At 55.6% G+C, this 18,364-nt stretch overlaps 1 protein-coding gene across 1 annotated transcript in view; it reads left to right on the forward strand.

Moving 5' to 3' along the window:
* The window catches only part of SMPD3 (sphingomyelin phosphodiesterase 3), a 75,249-nt gene that overhangs the window by 32,244 nt on the left and 24,641 nt on the right, over positions 1 to 18,364 (forward strand). The window contains exon 2 of the mRNA XM_045818463.1: positions 16,543 to 16,609. The gene's annotated coding sequence lies outside the window, so the exon portion shown is untranslated. The remainder of the gene's footprint in view (positions 1 to 16,542; positions 16,610 to 18,364) is intronic.

Genomic DNA, 18,364 nt, shown 5'->3' on the forward strand with positions numbered 1-18,364 from the left:
TTTTAGAGAGAGAGGGAGGGCGGGAGAAGGAGAGGGAGACAACATCGGTGTGTGATTGCCTTTCACACGCCCCCAACCGCGGGCTCAGCCCCGGCCCAGGCATGTGCCCTGACTGGGAACCGAAAGAGCGGGCCCTCGCTCCCAGGCAGCTCTCAGTCCACTGAGCCGCCCCAGCCCGGCGGCCCTACCTTCCTCAGCAACAAAGGGAGCATTATCTCACCGCGTCTTCGTAACCCGGGGGTCCTATCTGCAATGTGGCAATCACAGAATATCGGTCTTGAGTGGGTATTGGGAGCCTGCCCCGGCCGATTTCCGACCACGATGCTCTCACATGTAAGATTTGCAGAGACGCTTACCGTATGCATTTCCTCTTGGGTTTGGCGTTTGTTTCCATTGGATCCAAGTTATACCGTTTGTCAGGAACCTGTGCTCAGTGAAAGCCGGTTGGCTCCGAGCCAGGGCCTCGGGGTCCCTGCGAACGGAACCGGGAACCGAGCGAGCCGGCGCGGACGGCGCCGCAGCACTCACTTGGACCGTTCAGAGGTGCTTTCTGCTTCTTTTTGGACCCCAGCTATGTCGTGGGAGGTGGGTGAGGCTGGACATCTGTTGAGTTTTCTGATCCTAACCCTTACGCGTGTTCGGTGTTCAGCGGTCTGATCGCCCGCAGGGCTCGGCAGCGGTCACAGGGCGCTGAGCTGCGGGCCCTGAGTGCGAGGTCATCCCTCCCCACGAAGCCGAGTTGGGGGGTTGGGAGCCTCTTCAGAGCCTTCGAGGCACTTGATCCTAGCAGCCCTCAGGGGACAGGCAGGACTTGTCCGGACGCCCCACTTCTCACACAGGGTCAGGGAAGCTTGCTCGAGTGGGTGACTGAGCTCAGCTGCCTCCCCCGTGGGTGTAAGGCCTGTGTCAAGGAGGGAGAGGGAGCTGGTGGGTCCCTCCAGCGTCCAGGGCACCACACGAAGCACAGTAACCTGACCACAGGGACCAGCGGCTCTGAGCCCGGCGCTGTGACAGAACCGTGTGCGTTTTACCCTCAGGACACCCCGCTCTGGTGTTACTAAGAAACTGCCCCAGTCCTACTTCAGAGAGGAACAAAACTGAGGCCCAGGGAGGAAACCTGACTCACCCAAAGCCTCTCGCCGGGCATTAGAGCTGCCGCGGCACTGCTCTCACTGCAGATGTAACTAATTGTCTCCAATGCAGACTCCGCTCGGGTCAGACAGGAGGGACCCACAGGGCCCTGCCTTAGCCACAGTGACACGTGATGTCTTGTTTGCAAATACGTCCCTCCTCCTGGGGGCTCGATGTCAGGCTCATGGCCCTCTGCCCTCACCGCACCCCACTCCCGGCACCCCCCGACGTCGGGAGCCTCCCCGAGACCCTGCCCACCTGGGCCCAGAGCTCCATTTCTCAGGAAAGGCATTCTCTGCAGGGGCCAAAATGAGCCCGCTGGAGAGTGTTCTAACAAAACAGTGAATGAAACACAAGGGATCTCCGGAGCAAGCAGCACAGGAATCTGCACCGAGAGGCTGAGGATAAAAGGCAACTGCAAACCTGCGGGGAAAGCGTGGCGCCTGCTCCAGTCCCACCCCAAAGCATGCTGGGAGGGCAGGTCAGCATTCTCACTGCCGGCCACTCCCCCGCCCCCCTCCCTCCCCGCGCCCCTCCAGGGCCCACCTATCACCCTCAGGGCCCTCGTGACACCTGGCACTGCCCACTCCATCAGAAGGGCCATGATGGGTCCTTCTAAAAAGAATTACAACATCACAACTGTACTTATTCATTCAGTGCTTCCTAACTGCCCCCTGTCCCAGGGCAGGGCCATCCAAGAACTCTCCATCGACAAAAAACTGGCAGACTTCACTGTTGTCATCGAGAGCTCCAAAAATGCCCCCACTAAGGTGCGACTGGTATTTGCCATTTTATGGATATTTCTCCCGTTGTTAGTTTGTGAGCTATTGTCATCCAGCACTACTGGCAGCAGGCAGACACCCAGGACGCTGAGAATGTGTCCTTATTCTCCTGAGTTCTCACGCCAGAGGAGACAGAGCCACAGCTGAGTTCCTTTTTTGTGCAAAAGGTACTGGGGGCTGTCGGGCAGACCAGAGAAACAGAACACCCGAGGACACCAAATGCCTGGGTCCTGGTCTGTGGCCTTGGCTTGCTCACCAATGGAAGTGACTCATTCGGCAATAATCTGATGGGACCAGGGCCACCCCAGTGTCACCCGGATCTTAGTGGGTGTGTCTGCCACTGTTGCCCCGGCTTTGCCTCTTACAAAAAAATTTCAAAATCTATCTTTTCCTTTCTAAATATCTAAAAAACCTCTCTCCCATTTCCCCAGAAGATTCCTCTGCCTCCCTGACCTTTGTAAAATCACAAATAATTAAATACTCATGAATTGATATACTTTGTCCATTTCAGCACCCAAACCTATGTAATTATGTTTCCCTTTTCTCCTTGGAATACAGGAAGCTCAGAGCTAAATGTAAAGTTTGGTCACAGAAGTAGGGGTAGCCGTTGCATTTAGAAAATTGTATTCTCTTTTCTGACTAGGTTCTAATTTCCCATTTTTATTTTAGTAATCTCACTGTCATATCTTTTGTTATAAACATTCACAAATATTTTTGTAAAAGGGGGATAATAAAGGAAGTCAATTTTAAAAAGGAGTGCACTCAAAGTATTCTTTCAAAAGAGATTATTGATCATTTAAATTGTCCTTGTCCCAGGAAGATAGCTTTCTTTAATTTATGCCAATGAGTGGGGTTCTCCGCACTTCTGTGGTGCTGCCTCAGACATGAATTTAGTAAATTGATGGGAACGGTTCTCATCGCTGATGTTTTATTTTCCCTTAAATGCCCTTAGCAACCTATATGTGAATCAATGCATCTTTCCGAGCTACATTTATGGCTGAGTAATAATTATCACGTGCCTCAACCTCTACTTCAAATGTCCCCTTTAATCTTTCTTGATCCATGTCTGGCCCCCAAGCCCCCATCTCCCTGAGAATTAGTCTGAAGACCACATTAGTGAGCGAATAGCCTGGAACACCCATCTGATTTTAGAAGCGTCCCTCCGGCTAGCATTAAACCCTCAGCCTCCCCGCTCACCACCCCGCCCCCCATCTCACGCCCTGATGTTCTGCTGTGAGTGCCTTTCATTTCTACCAGCTGATTGTGTTCCGCAAATGTTTGTAAATGTCCATGTGGCCGTGTTTCCTCCACGCTTCGGTGAGCTTCCGCCCCCTGAAACTGTGTTTTCTGAGTCTTTTGTGTCTCCTAATGGTGCCTGGAACATTTTGCACATGATAAGGAACTCAAATAAAATGAACAATAAGCATCCCCAACCAGCCAGAGCTTTTTACGAGGCTCTCAGTGAAAACACTGAACCGCATCAACATCTGATACAGGCAAACATCTGGAGATGCCAGTGGCAGATGCCCAACTATGCCGACGCTGATGAATGGGCACGACGTTATTTGGGGCTGGTGAGCATCTCTCAGCGGGGCCTGCTGCTACCGTGGCGACGGGCTTCCCCATTCCCGGGGGCACCGTCCCGGCAGGGAGAGGGCCGGGGAGGCTTGCTCACCCACCTCCCAGCCCAAGCCCTCGCCGCCGCTGACTGCTTGCCACAGGCCCGTTACCCTGTCCCCAAGGAAGAGGAGGGTGGGCGAGATTTATTTTCTCATTCATTTTTCCACTTCACAGAAATATCATATTTGCTAGACAAAAGTGTTAATTATGCCAGAGGAACCATCAAATGGCATTAAGCGATAACTAGATACTCAGGAGGTTGACATGTATATTGTTTCAAGCAGCTCCATGATTTATTAACTAATTTAGATAAACGGCAAATAGTGATATCATAATAGCCCCCTTTTATTCTGGTTTACGCCTCATTGTCTCTGAGTGGAGGAGAGAGATGAATCACCCGACAGGCTCCATGGGAGAATGGCGACGAGCACGGGCTGCAGGGTCAGACCCGAGGGGCTTCTGAGCTCCGCTCTGCTGCCGGCCCAGGGCCGGCACTGTGACCGCTGGGGTCCTCTCAGACCTTCTCCCAGCCTCGGGTGGAGGCTGCAGTGAGACAAAGCCCTTGGCACTGGGTCCGGCATAAAGGTTGTGCTCCCCCCGTGTCTGTTGTCATTAAGTCTTGGGTTGAGAGCCGAGGATGACTCTGGATTTCTACTCTCGGGGGTGAGGCTGGGCTGGAAGAGGGTCAGGTGTCCACATCAGCCTCTGGAGAGCCCCCACTGAGGAGGGGCGGGTGAGGTGAGGGTTTGTGGGAAGTCTGTGCCTCGACGGGGGCGGCTGCCGTCGTGTGGGTGAGCAGGCGTTTCTCTGGGGCCCGTGCCCAGTTTACCTACATCAATGAAAGGGGAAAAGGGCCTTCAGGCCACATGTTTTACCCCAAGTCACCGTCTTCCTCTGAGTGTAGCCAGGTGCTTGCCAGGAGAGGCCCGCAAGGCCTCCCAGACAGGACGGTGCCGGACTCCCGGCAGCACCGCCAACAGGGCTGTGAGAAGCGTGCGGTCCGGGCCAGCAGGACAGATGATGCAGGGCCACCAGCCGTGCAGCCCAAGGCTGCAACCCCAGAACCTCATCCATGCATCTGCTGTGGGGAGAGAAACCCTGTGTCCCCACCCACGCACAGTGCCTTAGAAACACGTCTTCACCCAAATGCTACAGATTCCACAAAAGATAAATCCCCGAAGTTAAAAATCCAGTAAGCAGAAGAGGAAAATTCCATTTTCTGAGAGTTACCAAACGCCAGCCTCCACCCCAGCCGGGCCCACGGGGCCCTGGAGGTCTGGCCACGTGACGAGAGAGGCAGAGGAAACTCGGGGCTGCCCGCTCCTGGCGTTGCCAAGAATGAGGGCTCCCACACAGTGTTCCCAGTCGCTGGTGTGGCCTTGTCAAGTACCGCTACCTTTTCATCTCCACTTCCTATGGAAAGCTTGCTTTTCTAAGTTATATTCTTGGAAACAGGGTTTCAGGCTGTTGTGACACCAGATTCTGTATGCGCTGGGTTGCGAACATGAAAGCCTCTTGGGGGGCGGCGGCCTCCGTAGCAGGTGGTCTAGGGGCATCCCCTCCCTGAGGGACTCTGACTCGCCCCTGCAATGCTGCACCGCAGGTTCCACACCAGACCCTCCTTCTGCCCCACCCCTGCACGCTCACCCTTGTGTTTGCTGAGCTGGGGAGGCGGGGCGGGAAGAGAAAACAGAGAAACCAGGCAAGGCGCTGTGATGCTGCCCACCAGCCCGGCCGTGCTGCAGCCTCCCCAGGAGGGCCGGTGCCCACCGTGGATGACGTGCACGTGCTTTCAGACAGCTCTTCTGAAGAGCTCGGGCCCTTCCGACTCCTGTCACCCCTCCAGTCACAGGCACTCGGTGAGTGCTGTCACGAGAGAAAGGGGACCTTCTCTCCTGTTACAGGAAGGTGGGAGGGGGTGTTCTTCTGGGTGCGATGCCCAGCCCTGGTTTTGAAAGGAGCTGGGGTAAATGGTCACACAAGCAATCCAGCATCAGCAAGTCCATTCACCTCAAACTTTTGTTTCCTATAAGGAATTAGGCTAGGAAAGAAGTTAATCACACCAAATCCACTTCCCAAATGGTCACAGATCCCGTGATTATGAATAATGATTAGAAGAAAAGAATAAAAATCCCTGGATGTTGAGAACTCATGTTTGGTCTTAACTGATTAAACCAGCCTCCTTGACACCGAGAAGTACCTCTCCTCCGAGCTAGCGGCTCTGTCTCTGGGTTTCCAGGCGGAAACGAAGACGGGGGTGGTGGCGAGGCCAGGACACTTCCCTTTATTGGGAGGTCAGTTCCAGCCCACAACCAACTGGTGTCGGTGTCTCCGCTGAGCCAGGTGCCGTCTGGGCGTCACAGACCCAAGTGAACAAACACGCAATCCCTGCCTTCCTGGGGCTGTGCCTTCTAGTGGAGGCAGAAAGACAAGATAGAAATGCAAACTGTGTTAAGTGGTAACGCTTCAGAAAGAAAAATGGAACGGGTTAAGGGGAGAGGGTGATGGAAGGGGGTGTTGCTCTGTCCAGGGTGATACAGACTCTTCCAAGGAGGTGACATCTGAGCAGCGACCCGAATAAAGTAAAGAAGTGAGCCACGTGGGTGGTCGAGGGCAGAACCTTACAGCAGAAGCCGAGGCCCTGGGGTGGGAGGGGCCTGGTGCCTAGTGTACTGTGCCCTGATACAGAGGCTGCAAATCCACGCTCCAGCCTCAGGAGGCAGGACTAGCTCATCATCGCGGCTGGAACAAAGTCTCCTTGCCAGCAAATCAGCAGAGTTTGTCTCCATCCTGAAGAGCCGTTTTTGCCCTTCTCAGCGTCTTCCTGGAAGGCTCTCGATTCAGCACACACTGACTTCCCGGGGGAACTGCATTCTCGCTGGGGGGAGCATTCCCAGCTGAGACACCGGCATCCCGTCAGGAAAGGCTCGGACGAGCCAGTGCCTTAAACACTCAGTCACAGCCCCCGCAGTGTCATGTAACCGTCAGACCATTGCAAGTATGCCCCACACCTTCCACCACCAGTGTCCACAGACCCCGTGTGGGCCCTGCCCTGCAGCTGGTGCCCAGATGACATGCCTTACTGAATCATGATTCCAGCCCAAAGCTTGTCCTCAGATTGTGACAGCTGTGCATGCCAGAGCCATCTCAGCACCTGGACACAGCTCCCATACGTGCCTTTTGTTCTCTGGATCAGAGGAAGGTCACCAGCCAGCCCTGGTCTAGGTGCAGGGGTGCTGGAGCTTGCAGGGAGGACTGCAGGGCGGGCTCCACAGCTGAGGGCAGCTGGAGCGGGAAGGAATCTCTGGAGCATTGTCGGCTCCTCGTGGCCGTGGTGAGTCTGCAGAGAAGTGTCTGGTGTGGGCCTGGGATCGCTGTTGGCCAGCTGGATAGGCCGTGAGAAGGAATCCTGGACAGAAATTTTGATCCAATTCAAAAGTAACAGGTCAATCACAATTACCCAATAATATGATTGTTACTTGGCCTTTGTGACTCCCAAAGCACCAGCCAGAAGGAAAAGTCTTCCCAGAGGTGGTCATAGACAGGACCGTGGCAGCTACAAGTTTTGCCACCCTCGGGCACAGAAGGGGCAGTGAGGGTGGTCCCAAATCTCCCAGGTTCAGGCCAAACAGAGCAGTGTTCCAGGGATCTGAGCACATTCCAGGGATCTGAGCACCTCTGCCAGGGTCTGGAGGTCGGCCACAGCAGGGTGAGGCTGCAGGGGCGCGCCTGGTCGGTCTGGAAGATGCCCCCAGTCTGTGCCTGCGATACGAGAGTGCGTGCATGCGTACAGTATGGTACTGAAAAAGTTCATCTCTTCCACTGATTTACTTTAAACTGTTAGAAAGTGCAGGTCAATTTTTGTCTGAGTTTAATCCAAAGACCACTGTTGTCTAACTCCTCAGACCAGCGTCTGTATCTTGATAAATGTTACTCAGAGCCACCAAATTAAATTAGGAGCTGATTATGTCTGATTTACCATGTAACAGGGTTAGGGCCATTTCCTGGGACGTAGCAGAAGGGCCTGATGGTCACTAAGCTGGCCTATAATTACCTCTTAAGTTTAGAGCCTAAATGGGTCATGCCAACAAGGTACCCCAACTAAAGGGGACACCCCAGCAGAGCTACTCAGGACTCAGTCACAAGCACCATGGCTGCTGCCACCACTACAGAGCTTCTGGCCCTTGCCCAGGACCGCAGCACCCCTGCCGCATGTGTTTGAGGGTGGCCCCTTGCAGTGGACAGTGGCCAAAGGCAGGAAGTGGGACCTGAGGCCCTGTGGCAGAGCGGGTTGAGAAGGGCTCTAGTTTCAGAGTCAGATGGACCTGAGTTCAAATCCCAGCTCCTCCACTGTGATCTCAGGCTACAAGCTTTGCCTCCCTGGGCCTCAGCTGCCCCCTCTGCAGAACGGCGGAGACAAGAGTAGGCACACCGCTGTGGTGCAGAGCGGTGCGGTGTGATGACCTCAGCTCCGTGGAGCCAGGGGCTTCAGAGTACCGTGGGCATCACTGACACAGCAGTTTGTAACGAGGTGCCGCACTCTGGGCGTGGTCACTGCAGAAGCGATGCTGGGGATGGTGACTGGGCAGTCCAGGCGAGAAACGACCGACTGGGTTCCAAGTTCTACCAGGGGCACGGGGCCCCCACCGGCCCCCACGCTGCAGTCCGCTGCTTCTGGGGGAGCCTGGGCCCAGAGGGTCTTTCCATATCTTTCCATGTCAGTGTCCCCAAGGTGGGATGGATAACCCTTGGCTCCTCTGGACCCCATGGCCCTGCTAGGAGGGGTCCCCTCCAGTCCCACCTCCCTCCATCCCAGGTAGCAGCTGTGTGTGTGTTGGGGGGGTGGGGGGGGGGCGGAAGACACCAGTGCTGTGCTGTTTACACCCAAAGCCTATGGGACCAGGGACTGACACCCACAGGTGAAGCGAGGCGGCAACCACATGTGCCACGGGGCAGTGGCACCTCCAGCCAGAACCAGAGGAGGAGGAGCCGTGGCAGTCGCAGCGGCCAGAAGTCCCGTCTGGGGAGAGCAGGGCCTCAGCCTGCCGCCTAGCCAGGCCGGACTCTGAATCCTGGAGTGACCTCCTCCCTCCCCCGCCCAGAGGGACAGTTCATGCCTCCGCGGTGCGGTGCGAAGGAGCGAAGGAGCGTCGCTGCGGCGCGGGGAGGGGCTGCGCTCTCTTTGTTCGGAGCCAACGACTACAGGCTCGGTGTTTAAAAACACGTTTGAACCAACAGCAGGGCTGTTTATCAATATTTAAAGACAGAAATGTAATTAGAGGCTGGCACACCCCCAGAGCTCCTGGCCACGAACGTCAAAGGCTTCCTTGACCCGGTGCCGGGAACAGAATGAAAAGCGACCGCAGACTGGGCCGCCTGCCGATCCCACTGGCCGGGCGCTCCCCGCCGGGGCTCCTAAAAGGCTCTGCGGCTGAGGGAGCGGCGTTGCGCGTGTGCCCACATTTTTTCATTCCTAGGTGGTTTTTCTTTCTAAACTTGGTAGTGTGGACATTCTATTTTAAGAACAGTCATTACTGTCCAATTTGAATGTAACCGATGTGAACAGAAAACCCCAACTTTGAACTGAGGAAAGGAAACGAAAAGTGATTTATGGGGTAATTTTGTGTTTGGAACCCTCGAGATCGCCCGAGAACGTGCGTCTGCTGCATTTATTTCTGGTCGGGAGCAGTGAATGACCAGCTTTCTGGAGGGCGAGGCGAGGGCTGGCCACATCTGCCTCAGAGACGCCGGCTGGGGCCACCCCAGGCCACCGCGGGCCAGGCCCCCTCCCCCGGGCTCAAAGGGGCAGTGTCCGGGAGGTAAAAATAGCGGGGGACGCGGCCTTCTCCTCGCTGCACGGACTGCCACGTATGGCCCTCTTTGCCCAACTATTCTGAGTGAGAAAGAAAAAAAGCAGGGTTACCTGAGAACTAAATAAAAACAGTGCTATGTTTCAGCCACCTTTTCTGCATTCTTCCACCTTCTCCCGAGCGCTCCTTCTGGCTCCTCTGTCCTCGCCAAGCCAAAAATGGAATGAGCCCGAAGGTTCTGTCCCTGACCCCCTTTTTCCTCCGCCTGCTCTCCTTGAGAACGGGCATCTGCAGCTGTGGCTTCGCCCCAGGGCCCACACGGCACAGCTGGCCCGCCACGGGCACCTGCCCACCTCCTGGACAGTCCCCTTCCCCTTAGGAGGCCCCCAATACCCCAGAACCAGACTCGGCTTCTCCCTGAGAAGGGTGGCACGTGGGGCATCCTCCTCCTCCCCATTGTCTTTCCAAAGAGCCTTGTCTGTACGCCAGTAGCCAGGACTGTTTGACAGGGGACACCGGTCCCAGGCTCTCCGAGCTCACCTCTGAGGCAGGGCTGGGAGCGGTGTGTGTCCCCCCACCCCGCTGCCCCCACCCCCAAGGAGGCCCTAACGCAAATGCAGGGGGAGATCGGCAATGCTTCCCAGAAGAAAATTCTCAGCTGAGGCCTGAAGGTGAGGAGCAGCCAGCCGGGCAAGGTGGGTGGTACGGCGTGAGGGGACAGTGTCAAGGGGCAGCACGAGGAAAGGCCCGCCCTGAGAGAGACCGGAGACCGTGCCAGGAGCCGGGAGGGCTCTGGAGGTGGGAGCTGGGAGAGTGAGGCCCATAAAGGGTGAGAAGGAGAGGGTTGCAGACTGAGGGTGGGTTTTCCCCAGGAGCAGCGGAGGTGTTTAAGCTGGGAGGGGGCGCAGGTTTGTGGGCAGAAAAATCACTCTGGCTTCCGTGTGGAGAATGGATGGTGGGGACAAGGCTGAAGAGGCCAGCGAGAGACAATGAGGCTCAGCCAGAGGGTCTCCCCAACACCCCTGGCTCCCCAATAATAGCTGGACCTGGCTCCTGCTGGTTCACACCTTCCAAGCCTCATCAGTTCTCTGTCCAAGCCAAGGAGCTGTGGGCCAATTCACACGCAGGCGCTCAGGACAGACAGTGGCAGCATCCAGCTCACACCCCCGGGACAGAGGAGAGCAGCAGCAAAGAGGCGTGGGGCTGGCTCCAAGCCTTCCCAGAGCCCCGGCTGCTCTTCCTTGCCTGGAGGTGCCTCCCAAGCAGCAGAGCCCCGTGGGAGGAAAACCCTAGGCAGAAGGAGCCATGGGTAAGTCTTACCCAGAGTCTCTAGCAGTGTGACTCAAGACAGTGACTACTGTCAGCAACTACTTATCCTCCTTGGGCCTCAGTTTCCCTTTCTGAGAGTCTGAACAATGATACCTAGTGGGTTTAGGGGGTTAAATAAGAGGTTATGCGTGTGACACTCAGTACAGCGGACGCCTCCAAAATGTTGATGAAGACAGTGACCTCAGCAAGCTCTGGGGGCTAACGCCACACATGTGCATCCACACAAGTCTTCTAACCATTAAGGCTACAATTTGTGTATTTCCCTTTATACAAAGCAGCTTAATTGACATCCTAGTTCTAACAGCTGGGAGCGATTTTCTCCTAGCACCTGCCTGGTATGCACAGAGGGAATTGAACCTTTTGATGATGGACATTCTGACTGGGCTAGAAACCATTTTATTAATTCAGCCAAGGTTCCCTGGGTGCCTCTCAGGGACTAGGCTCTGTGCGTGGTGCTCAGGGGGCTCATACAAAGCCCAGGGGGGTGTGATTGAAGGGCGGGGGGTGATGGCTGTAGAACTGAGCCCTCGAGGACCGGCGCCAGGTGGACCGACCAGGACGGGTGTCCCAGACTCAGGGCACGGCACGGGCAAAGGCATGGAGGCGTGAAAGTGCATGGCGTGTTCCAGGAAGGACGAATGCCAGAGGTCGGGGCTGTAGGGGGAAAGAGTGGGAGGAAGGGAAAGGCAGACAAGAGGCTGAGGAGGGCAGGGCCCCCTCGCCCGGTAGGTGGAAGGGTTTGTTCTGGGCTCAGAGGGAGTCCAGAGATGCTGAACAAGGGCAAGATGAACTCAGCTACTCATGGTGGGAATCGGGCTCGGGCTCAGACTCGGAGCATGATGGGAGGGCTCCAGTGCCGGCCCGGTGCACCCGTGCAGGCAGGAAGCGAGGCCTGAGGGGAGGTGGTGGCCGGGAAAGAGGGGCGGCAGGAACTAGAAATGGACCGCAGAGCTGGGAGGACTGGCCTTAGCTGTGGTAAGTCTCTGCCCTGAGGCTGAGAGCGGGAGCTGGGGCGGGGAGGGCAGGACCTTCCAATACCACTCTCAGTCTTCTCCCCGCACCCCCCAACATCCCCTCCCGTTTTCATCTTTCACTGCCATCACCATGACACCAAATACTTTTTAATTGCTTAATATGGCTGTTTGAATAAATGGAATGTTCTCTATTTCCTCCTCAAACAGAAAGCAAAGTTACTTATACGTAGTCTCTCATATGTATGAATGTCTAGATTTTTTTTCTTGATGTATTAAAACAAAACAAAACAAAACAAAAAAGACAATTCAGGCCCAAGGATGAGGTTTGGTGACATCCCTTTGGTGCCCGGCTGGGCCTGAGTGCCCTCCCGAGACAGCCTACGTCTGAGGTGCCACATCCCAGGCTCACCCGCCAGCCCCTGACCTGGCTCTTGACCTGTGGGATCTGCGGATCCTCCTGCAAAGCCAGAGGACATGTTCCCAAACCCTGGGACAATGACATTTTGATAAAGTTTAAAAAAAAAATGATTTCACTTTGCAAGACAAACAGCTAATAAAATAGATTCTTTTTTGGTAACCACCCATACAGCCATCAATCTGTCACTCGGAAAACTGTTTCCTTAGAGGCTCGAAACGAGGCCACTGGGGGTTCTGTGGGAACAGGGGGCCGGGAGAAGCCTCCCTCCCACCCCCGCTCACACTTGCCACCGAGAACCAGGGAAGCTGTCTGATTCACAGCGCAGGAAACACCGGCTAATTCGTCGTTCGATCAATACTGGCTTCTGGAAGATGAGCAAGAGGCAGCGGTCCCACTGTTTACAGGCGGCCAACCCACACCTATCCTCACATGTATTTCCCTTCAATTGCCTCGGTTAATTTTCCATTCCATCCCCGCTGGGAGGGGAAAAGTGTTTCCCACGAAGGGGCTTGCAGAGAGAGTCATACCGTGGGGTTCTCTGCTGTGCTGTGGCCATTTGGGCTGTAACTTGAAACAATGGGTCATTTCAACACCACGGACAAACATCACAAGGACAAGCCTGGGTTGTAAGACGCCACCCGAGGCCACCGTCAGAATCAAGAGGCCTTCCCCTCACTCCGTCTGCGGATCTGCTTGGCTGCCTCTGTTTTTCCTACCTTTATTTTCTCTTAGTCCTCATTCTTTCACTGCTAAAAAAAAAAAGTCTCATTATGTTGTGCATGGAACACAATTTAAGTCGGCTTAAATCTTTTTTGAAACAAGCTGGACTAGATCTTAGTTATTCAGAACCTCCCTCAAAGCAGCTCTAAATAAATGACCAAAATATTACTAACAGGAGCATATCAGAACAAACAATGGAAAAACTATAAAAGAATTGAAAACCACCAGGAAGTAGTAGGTGGCGTTACTGAAACAAGAGAACAAAGAACTCAGTGATGTTGAGGACAACATAAAACATCAAACTGGAAATACAGACAAAGAAAACCAATAGAGGTAGAAACGACAAATTTGAAAAATGGGAAATGGTCTCATATCCCTAAAACAGGAGGGAGAAATAAATGGGATGAGGCATGTGACGTGGGAAACATCAGGAAAGAGATGATGCAAGAAAAGTTGTCAGAGATGAAAAACCAGCTCTGAATCGGTGGCAGGGTCGGGGGGGCAGCTGGTGGTTGCCCTAGCAGTTACTCTGGGGTACTTCTGCACCCCCCTGGGGTCTCAACCAAATGCACCCAGGCCATCTGAGCAAGCCTGTTCAACCATGCTTCTTTCTTTGCCTTGGTTTTGAGGGTCTAGAGATAACTCCTTCACCAGAGTTCAGTCGAGACCTTCCCCCAAGGCCAGCAGCTGCTCCCCACTCTCACCGTAAGGGACTTCTGCCACCCCAAACTACTCTCAGGTCTGCCTGAAGTCTGACTCTGACAATCAGCTGGAGGGCTGTGTGACTTTGCGTGTGTTACCCACACTCTCTGGGCTTGAACTTTGCTGAAGGCGCCTGGCCCCAGCACTACCACGTGCATAAATAAATCAACCTCCTAGGCATCAGGCCCTTTGCAAACATTATTTCTGGACCCATCGAGTCAGTGTTATTATTCTTATTTCAAGAAATTAGAAACTGAGGCTTGGAGGAATGCCTGGCCTGAAGCCACCACTTACTGGTCTGGGGCACAGGTCGGTACGAGCCCACGGCTGTTTCTGCTGCCCAGGCTGTGTCTCCACAGAGGCAAGAGACATCCAGGAACGGGGACCACACTCCGTGCACCCGGGGACGTGGTCTCACTTGCAGCCGCACGTCCATCAGGGGTCATCCCAGGTGCTGGGCTGTGGTCTAGGGGCCTGTGGGCTTGAGGCCCTGCTGGACAAGCAAGCAGGCGTGTGCTTACAGCCATGGCTGGCTCCATGGACACTGCCTTGCTGTGCTGGGTGAACAGCCCAATTTCCCGCCCCCTCAGGCCTGCCCTGCCCCACTCCCACTGCCTATTTAAGAAGGAGGCCCCGACTCCCCTGAGCCCAGGCACCTCGAGCTTCCAGAGCTGGGAGAGCAGCGCTGCGGCCTCGCTCGCTGGGGATGAAAGGTCCTTCTGTTCCACCATCTCCTACCGGTGCGTGTGAAGGAGGAGGCCGAGCTGGGTTGTGGTGGGAGCTGATTCTGCTCGCCTGGGAGGGTGTTGAGGTGTGTGGCTGGCGGAGGGAGGCTCTGATGGGATCTTCCCCATCTCCGATCCCTGACTTGACACGGTCTTGTTTTCAAAGGGGGAGGAAGGCGGTGGTTTGTGAAAGGACAGAGGAGAGCACGTCTCAGAACAAGGTCTGACTCCGAGTATCAGCGACCTGACATGTTTTTCTTTTCTTTTGAGACGAGAAAAGGTCCTACAATTTCAAGGTTGTAGAGATTCCATTTCCCTTCAGGAACTCCTCCCTAAATAGTTAGTTCCTGTTATGTAGTTCTATTTTGAAAAAACACACAGGGGATTTTTTTCCCCCCAGAAGAGTTTGGGAAATGAAAGAGACTATACAGCTGGTGGGGGACAGTTCTGGGGACAGTTCAGGGGATGTCTGAGCACGAAGACCCTCTGACAGGCTTCTCACAGAGAGATGAGGAGTGAACTGCTCCCCCTCTGAGAGGAGGCGGGGGAGCTGAGAGTCTCACACAGGCCAGGGCGGCTCGGAAGGGGCCTGCCTCTCTCATACCCACTTCCACATGCTTGCCAGCCTGCGGTCCGGTGTCAGGTGAGCCCAGCAAGAGGGTGAAGGACAGGGTTTCCTGCAGGTCATCACTTTGGCAGGTGTGTCCCCCAGGTGCAGGGGACAGGGCCTCCCCTGGAGGCCAGGACCGCAAGCTTCCCTCTTGCCACTCAGCAGTTTGGACCCCCGTGGGCTATGGGTGGGGAGAGATGCCTGCCAGGTGCTTAACTCAGACGGAATCAGCCAAGGTGCCCACAATGAAACAAGGGCCCTTAGGGAAACACAGGTCACTTCAAGCAGAGCAAGGACCTAGGAGCGCTGGCTTCCTCCTCCGGCCCTGATCCGGCAGCACCAAGTACCCACGCTCACTGGGTCCTGGCCAGGGCCGTTCAAGGCCTTGTCGAGACCCCCAGTGTGACAGAGGAGGGCCCTCTGAAACCCACAGCTTAAATAACGTTCCCCAGGCCATCCAGCTGACTGGAACTCAAGCCTCACCGGAGCTTTTCTATGTGGAATCCTAATCAGAGGGCGCCAACTGTTCGCCAAGTGAGGAGACACTCCTTCCAGCCCTTCTGCAAACATCTCTGGCTTGCGGGCAGAGGGACTGGGACTCCAGTTTCAGATCTTTCTGAAAGAGTAACTGGCTGAGTTACAAAAAAAAAGTGTGTGTAAAGGACGGGGGATGACCCAGTGGGGTCCTGGGGAGTGGCAGTCAACCTACTCGGGATGTGGGCCTGGTGGGCGACGTTGGTCCTGGAAGCAGAGCTGGCTCCTGAAGGCAGGGAGCCAAGGAGCGCTGGAAGGGGCACGTGCCGGAAGTTGGGAGGGGGCAGCTGAATTTCCTGGGCGCGAGTCCAAGGGCTGGGGCCAGGTGCCAAGGATCCAGCTAGAACGTCTGAAACTGGACTTGGGACTGGACAAAAAGCCAGGGCTGTTTATCTGAGGTCAAAGGGTGAACTCAGAGGCTCAGAGGGTGCCTGGGTCAGAAGTCAGGGACAGGGCCAAAAAGAGAGGGCAGGGCCAGCGCCTGAGGTCAGGGGCGGAGCTGGAAGAGTGGGGCCGGGCCAGAGAACCGACGCCTAAGAAGACCCACCCAGTGGGGTCCAAGTGCGAGGGAGGCGGGAAGCTGATAGCATCGTTTTCTAAGGCCTCTCCTCACGTGAGCGCCGCGCCCCCCGCCCCCCGCTACTGTCCCTCCAAAGACCCCATTGGGTTCACAAAGTGCCCCCCCAGCCTGTCCTCCACAGTCCTGCTTACTCCTTCCCTCTTACCCACTACGAAATCCTTCTAGTTCTTCCTCTCCACAGGCTTCCTGCCCCATTCCACCCGTCCGGGCTCGGGAGCCACTGTCCCCCTTCTGGGGCCTGGGCTCAGTTTTCTCCCATCTCCAGCTCTCTTTGCGAGGATGAGATCACAAAAAACTCCCGGGAGAGGTCCGATTGTGCCAGCTTCATCTGTCAGATCAGCCCCAGGACCCCCGGCGGCCGGGGCTCAGAATCCGCCTCCCCCGCGCCGCGTGCGTGCGGAGGGCTGCCACCCACACCTCCATCCCCGCCCCCTCCGGCTGTACTAAGTCCACAGCACAGCGCGGAGGGGGCGGGGAAGGGTGCGGCAGTGCCTCCCGCAGCTTGGGTGGGGCCCCTGGGCCATTGTACCTGGGTCACCCGTACTGGGCTGTGCTGCCGTGGGCTGAGTTCCAGGCACCTTTGTAAACCGCCATCGTCTCCTTTCAGGTCCTTGACTCCAGAGTGACGCCCTCCTCACCCAGAAGGAAGAGAAGGTCCCGCGGCCCTTCCGCTGGTAAGACATGGGCTCCGGAAGGGGAGGGAGATAGCACTCCGGGCCTTCCCGCACAGGCTACTTACTAGTGTTTTTTACACAGAGGGGTTCTGTGAGGTTATTTAAGATAAGACTCTGCTGCTTGGTTAAAAAGTCTGAAAACACAGCTCTGGGTTAAGGGATCGGGCGGGCGGTTTGGTCCTACTGCGAACCAGCCCTCCCGTGGACCACCGGGCGGGGGGAGGGGTACATCCGGTAGACCCACATCGGCGGGGAAAACACGCATTCCTTCCGTGGATAAAAAAGAATTGAGGCGGCACCTCACAAAAAATGAAGGAATACAATTTAAATATCCTGGAAAATGGACCTAGATTTCATTATCCAATAAACTCCCTTAAAAAACGTTAATGCTAAAACCCAGAGCTGGTAAGGATGCTGTGAAACAGGCACGCTCAACCGGCTTGGATGGGAGGCAGCTTGGCAACACACAGCAGAAACTTTAACTCTGCTCTTGACTCCATGCCAGAGAAATAATTGAAACTACTGGGCCGTTCTCAGGAATAACAGCAGAAACTAGCAGCCCCCTAATGTGGGAACCTCAGTCACGGAGCCAGGAGAGCAAGACCATTATAAGAACCTCTCCTCTGTCAAAGACTGGCAAAGTAAATGTTTTCCATGTTGCCAGGCTGGGTGGAGAGTGTGGGGGTCCAAGGTGGTGGTGATGGGCGGGAGAATGAAAGAGGTGGATGAGGCCAGTAGCCCACACGGAGGGAGGAAGATTACTGGGGTCCTCAACAAGGCCTCAGTGAGCGTGGGTGACACATGTCACCTCAGGGGACTGGAAAAAAGTGGCGGGCATCTCGTTCTGTGGGGATTGAGGGTGGAAACAGCCAGGACTAGCGAGGTGGGGTGGGAGTTTGTCCCGGGGACTTTTCCCCGGGAACTTGTCCTGGAGCTGGGGGCCTTGGTACTGGCAGTGTTCACTTATGTATTTCGAATGTGTTTGAGTGTCGTTTGTATCCAACCTTGCCAAAAACAGTAGAGAGGAAAGGAAAATTGGAGTTAGGTGACCTGGCTGCCCCTCCCAGGGACTGTCATTTACCTCTCTGGGCCCCAGTTTCCTCAGGTGTAAATGGGGCCAATGGCACCCACTCGGGGCAGTGCCCCATCGGTGTGAAGAGCACATCCTGGGAGGTGTGTGCTGTGCGACATCTGCTCAGATGTCCCCAAGAGGTGGATCTCTGAGTTCTGCTCGTCTGCCGCTTGCTTCTAGTCCCCATAGTGTCTTTGCCACGGACCGGCTCACAGCCATGGCCCCACCCCACCGGGCAGAGGGAGGAAGGGAGGGTGGGAATGAGTCTGCGGCCCTGAGCAGGCTGCTGGTGTCCCAGATGAGCAGGACTGTGAAGCCACCCTGGCTGGACCCCAGGTTTGCAGGGGGCAGGGCTGACACTCGTCAGTCAGTCCTCCAGGGTCCCTGTTATCTACGTGCCAGACACACAGCTAGGCTCAGGTGAGGGGACAACACCCCGAGTGCCTGCCAGGGGACCCGGGCCTCAGAGCTGGAACCCGGAGCTCACATTCCCCAGGACCGGAGGCTGCTGGTGTTGGCCCTGAGGGCAGGGTCCCTGGTCCTGCAGAGTCACCCCATAGACCCATACACTTGAGACTTGTCTCCCTCCTTTTGTTTCAAGGGAAGAAATTTACCAACACTGCTCAGGCCTCCTCTCTCTCAGGCCGGTTTCCAACTGGGCAGATCTGAAGGCAGCTCGGGAG

This window comes from Phyllostomus hastatus, unplaced genomic scaffold (assembly GCF_019186645.2).
Source record: "Phyllostomus hastatus isolate PE091 unplaced genomic scaffold, TTU_PhHast_1.1 phas_scaffold_345, whole genome shotgun sequence".
Lineage (NCBI taxonomy): Eukaryota > Metazoa > Chordata > Mammalia > Chiroptera > Phyllostomidae > Phyllostomus > Phyllostomus hastatus.